The sequence below is a fragment of the Jaculus jaculus genome, chromosome 2, assembly GCF_020740685.1.
Source record: "Jaculus jaculus isolate mJacJac1 chromosome 2, mJacJac1.mat.Y.cur, whole genome shotgun sequence".
Taxonomy (NCBI): domain Eukaryota; kingdom Metazoa; phylum Chordata; class Mammalia; order Rodentia; family Dipodidae; genus Jaculus; species Jaculus jaculus.
In genome coordinates this window covers 212723196-212728984 of record NC_059103.1, presented here as the reverse complement: position 1 = coordinate 212728984, position 5789 = coordinate 212723196, and the positions used below count along the sequence as shown (strand labels likewise).

The 5789-nt window shown below is 43.9% G+C and overlaps 1 pseudogene; it reads right to left on the bottom strand.

Annotated features, from left to right (window-relative positions):
* Positions 1-4811: 4811 nt before the first annotated feature.
* Positions 4812-5558, bottom strand: LOC123458779 (annotated as a pseudogene).
* Positions 5559-5789: the final 231 nt, after the last annotated feature.

Here is a 5789-nt window from a genome sequence, read left to right as displayed (position 1 = left end):
TGTTCCAGAGATCTTGAGTGAGTGGAGGGAGTGGGGGAGCGGAAGCTGTCCTCAGGTGTGTGTATTCTCGAGCCACTTTCCCTAGTGGAAAGCTGTGTCAGTGCTGTGGGCCCCTGGACTTTAAACCTGCATCCTATGGGAGGCTGCCCTCAACTTCCACTGAAAATTGACAGCTGACTAAAATCTATGAGATTTAGCACAGTTATGTTGATGTCCATGGCTAGAGGACGTCACAAGCTTCAGACTGAAGAAATGCTGCACACATTATTGATTAGTTGTCTTATTGCATAGAACAACTGTGCTGATTTGGCTGTAAGATGTTCCTTATGGCCTCGTGTGTTAGTGGTTAAGCTTCATTAATCCCCAGCTGGGGGAGCCTTTGGGAGACTTGCTGGAGAAAGTGTGTCCCTGGGATTTTGTAGTTCGGCCCTGCTTGCTACTTCCTCCTTGCTGAAGTGGACATGTGATGCCCGACTTTCTGGCCTTGTCATTGCTTTTCTCACCATGATGAAACTTCTCTTTGAAGCTCTAAGACAAAATGAACACTTTCCTTTCATAAGCTAATTATGGAGTTTTTTTTTTGTCTCAACAAGGAGATGGTAATTGGTATAACAATTAAGCTATCATTATTTTTCTGGGTCAAGGGATCCTTGAAAAAAATATATATATTACCAGCAATGTCAAGGATAAAATGAACTTTTCATTGATGTTTTCACTGTCCAGTGTGTTAAGAAGCAGGACAGGACATGCAGGAGGCAGGCCTGCTGGGACTGAGGAAATACTAAATTCCTGGTTTGGCTATTGCCGGTACCCCCTCTACCCATGACAGGTTGCTTTTGTGTCCCCAAGTCCTTACCCTATCTGTATCTAGCCCCTCTTTTCTAGTTTCCTTCCTTTTCCTTTAGCTGAATATGCATGTGTGTGTTGAACATTTCATTCTGTTTTTAGTTAGCATACAGAGTTTTAGTTATCATTAAGTATTTTCAAGTACAATTTGCTTTCACTGACTCTCCCCTCACTCGTCTCCCCATCGCCTCCTCTCCCTTGTGTCCTCTTCCATTCTGCTCACGTGTCGCACATGTCCTTTCATCTCCCCACACCACCTTCTGTCATCGTCTTCCGCCGTCCTTTCTCCCCTTGTACCTCTCTTTCTATCATCATCTATCGATCACAAGCTGGAATCTGTATATGACAAAGAACATGCGGTTTGGGGATTTCTGAGTTCGAGCCACCTACTTAATTATTCCCACACTATCCATTTTCCTGCACATTTCCTTATTTTGGCTTTCTTTACTGCTGAGAAAACTTCCACGGTGTACATGTATCACATCTTCATTATCCACTCATCTGTTGATGGGCATCTGGGCTGGTTCCATTTCCTAGCCATTGTGAACAGAGCAGCAGTAAATTCTGCAGTGTCCTCCTCACTTAAGTATCTCAACTCTTCCATGAATAGCGTGAGTTTTAGCCTGTAGTGCTATCAGCCAAGACACAGACAGAGGTGAGGGTATTCCTGAATGAGCATGCTGTTCCCTTGCACCTTTACCATTGCTGAGAAGAGGCCTGAGCTAGCCCAGTGGCTGATCCCAAGAAGGGAATGAGAGTTGTGCAGGCAATCCCTGAGCCACACCATCGTCACTCTGCTGACCCTTGGTCAGCCAGCACGTTGTGGGAATATATGGTGGTTGCTGGAAGCTCCTGAGATTCGGGGAGCTGGTTATATAGTTCTCTTCCCTGCTCAGCTCCCAGAGGCCTCACCCAACCATGCAGAGGTCTCTCTTAATCCCCAGGCATGGGCAGGTTGTTGAGCTGTTTGGCAGCCCTCCAGGAGGGGCCAGGGTGTCTGTGAAGGCTGGCTACTCCTCTCTTTGCTTTGTTCTGTCTGAGCTTGCCCTTAGCTGGTGGGAGGCTCCACCACCAGGAGCTGCTCATCTCTCACAGGACATCTGATTTAGTTTGGTTCCTTTTCTTAGCATTTACACTGTGGGCTTTTTACAACTTCAAAGAGCTTCTCACCCATAGTCACTAATTAATTCATTACTCCTGTGAGTAAAACCTGCAGCAGGGAGAGGGAATGTCATTAGCAAGAATACCAGAGACTCCTTACTTAAAAGAGGTTGCCCACAGCCCTCTCCACTAGAGCTGTTTAACCCTTTCACAGCTGCCATTGTCTCTCAGGAAGTGTGGCCCCAGAGCACAGGCTGAGTGCTTAGCTGTGCCAGGCTCTCTGCTGTGCTCTTAGAAGGGGTTCCACAGGGCTCCTAACAGTGCTTTCCAGAATCACTGCACTGTCACAGTCAAATCCATCTTCAACAAGCTGGTCCTGGGTTATATGGTAGTTGTTGTAAGTCCCCCTTTTTTCCCAATGAGAACACAAACTCAAAAGTTGTGTAGCTCTCAGTATGAATCTTGGCAATTTACACGTGGTGAGACCTTTGGGTAAGTAACCCCTCTAAGCCTGTTTTCATACGTTTAACAGGGAGGAGTACTATCTCTTAGGGATGGTAAGTGAGTGTTGCAGTCAGGTTCGCATTGCTGGTAGAAATCACTCAACCTAGAGCAGCTTGTGGCAAGAAAACAGGTTTATTTTGGCTTACAGGCTCTAGGGGGAAGCTCCATGATGGCAGGGGAAAATGATGGCATGAACAGAGGGTGGATATCACCCCCTGGCCAACATCAGGTGGACAACAGGAACAGGGGACTGTGCCAAACACCGGCAAGGTGACACTGGCTATAACACCCATAAGCCTGCCCCCAACACTACACTTCATCCAGGAGGTGTTAATTCCCAAATTTCCATCAGCAGGGAACCTAGCATTCAGAATATCTGAGTTTATGGGGGACACCTGACTCAAACCACCACAGTGAGGATACCTGGAATGGTGTAGACAGAAGTTCTAGTCCAAGTCCAGGCACACAGGACACACTGCATAAGTAACAGCAAGTGCCCATGTCACTCAGATAGTGCCCTTGTCTGCTTCTCTCACCCCAAGCCTTCTACAGATGTGCAGAACAGTGAGGAGGAAGAAAGATATTAGACCATTTTAGGAGACAACTTTTATATCAGAATTGAGATGTAGAGGGGACAGAGGCTAGAGAAGGGCTAGAGAGGGAGTGGATAGGGCCTTGAGAAGCCAGGTAAGAACTCAGCTGCCAAAAGACAGCTCAGGTGCAGTGAAGGGAGCATGGATGCAGACGGAAAACATGTATGCAGTCACCTGAGACTGTCACAAAATGCCCATGGGTTACTACTGAGGACGTGTTTCTCCTGTGCTCTTGCCAGCGATTAAAGATGGGAAGCTATTCCTGTGGGATGTGGAGCCTCTCTTTTGGACTCCGCTTTGAGCTGGTTAAACCTTCCTTAAAATGGTATTGTAATGTGAACCATCGCAACCCTTCTCCCTTTTCTTCTCCTCTTGCACAAATCTCAGGGCTGAGTGACAGACCTAGGGCTCTTCTAAAACTTTGACTGCATCGTAATTTTTGCTTCCTAGAGGCTCCAGACCAACACCAGCTGACACAGTACCTATTCTGTATCATGCACTGATTCACACACTTGGAGGAATAACAGTGACCAAGATAAGCTTCCCTAATATCATACAGCTGGTTCTGACAATGGCAGAGACAACAGAGAATAAACAGGTTGACAAATGTGTGAATAACGTAAGTCTTCTTTTTAAAAAATTTTTATTAGCATTTTCCATGATTATAAAAAATATCCCATGGTAATTCCCTCACTCCCCCCCAAGATTCCCCTTTGAAATTCCATTTTTCATCATATTACCTCCCCAACTCAATCATTGTACTTACATATATACAATATCAACCTATTAAGTATCCTCCCCCCTTCCTTTCTCTTCCCTTTATATCTCCTTTTAAATTACTGGCCTCTGCTACTAAGTATTTTCATTCTCACACAGAATCCCAGTCATCTGTAGCTAGGATCCACATATGAGAGAGAACATGTGGTGCTTGGCTTTCTGGGCCTGGGTTACCTCACTTAGTATAACCCTTTCCAGGTCCATCCATTTTCCTGCAAATTTTGTAACTTCATTTTTCTTTATCGCTGAGTAGAACTCCATTGTATAAATGTGCCACATTTTCATTATCCACTCATCAGTTGAGGGACATGTAGGCTGGTTCCATTTCCCAGCTATTATAAATTGAGCAGCAATAAACATGGTTGAGCATGTACTTCTAAGGAGATGAGATGATTCCTTCAGATATATGCCTAGGAGTGCTATAGCTGGGTCATATGGTAGATCAATCTTTAGCTGTTTTAGGAACCTCCACACTGATTAACACAATGGCTGGACCAGATTGCATTCCCACCAGCAGTGTAGAAGGGTTCCTCTTTTTCCACATCCCTGCCAACATTTATGATCATTTGTTTTCATGATGGTGGCCAATCTGACAGGAGTGAGAAGGAATCTCAATGTAGTTTCAATCTGCATTTACCTGATGACTAGTGACGTAGAACATTTTTTTTAAGGTTCTCCTTCTTTAATATCCCTAATACAGGTAAGTTACTTATAATTCACCTAATAGTGCCCAAAAGATACAAAAGAAAGTATAATACAGATTTAAGGAAAATAATATTCACAAGTAAAAGCAATAGATAACTGAGTCAAATAAATGTGTCTGGTAGTCCAAACATTTCCTACTTATACAAACGCTTATGAATCCACCCCATTTGGGCTCACTAAGAATAATTCAAAGGTAGGATGACAAAAGAGTCTCCAATACATTTTAATTTGACAGCAGCCAATGTTTATTAACTGACCAGAGTACAAAAATACTGTGGTAGGTACCTTAGTTCATTCTTCTAATAAGCCTGTTGATCTGGTCTTCTCTGTTGCCAGCATCTCCACCTTCTACAAAGTGGGTTGTCTTTTTCTTCACTCCACCTCGTGGAGAGGACAGCTTAAAGGCCACAAGAAGTTATTTGCTTCCTTGAAGTGTTTCCCCACAGTATAGATCTCATGAATCAGATCTTCCATGCAGATGATGCCATATTTACCAAGAGATTGAGCAATCAGAGCATTATCTGACAAAGCAATTCACTTCTTACGGATTTTCCCATAGCCATGCTTGTAGATTAGCTCATTTACTGACTTCAGGTTTGGGTAGCCTCATGCAATATATGGCTCCACAATCCTCAGCATGTTAATGGAAGCCTTGTTGAGTTTTACAAAGGTGCCATTGAAGATCTGGCGAAGGCGAAGAAGCTGCAACACTTTGCGGACCTTTGGGCTCACACCATTGATACCTCTGATTCTGATGACAAAGGCTAGTTTGGGTTCTGCAGGTACATAGAAGTTACCAGCTTTCCTGGCCATCCTAGCCATGCGGATCTCAGTTCTGTACATCTGCCTGTATTCCTTGTGGTAGTGCTTAGCCTTTTCATAGATAAGCTTCCTCCTTGCCATTTGAAGTGTCTTCTGGGCAAACTTCTTCCTCAGGCACTTCACCTTCAACTCTGCGAAATTCCTTCGCTTTTTCTTAAGAGTTTCTGGCACAGCAGGAACCTTCATTTTCGTCTCTTTGGCACCCTCCATGGTTCCAACAGAAAAAGAGCGATGTAGAACATTTTTTAGATGTTTATATGCCATTCGTATTTCTTCCTTTGACAATGCTCTATTTAGCTCCATAGCCCATTTTTTTGATTGGCTTGTTTGATTCCTTATTATTTAACTTTTTGAGTTCTTTGTATATCCTAGATATTAATCCTCTATCAGATATATAGCTGGCGAAGATCTTTTTCCCATTCTGTAGGTTGCCTCTTTGCT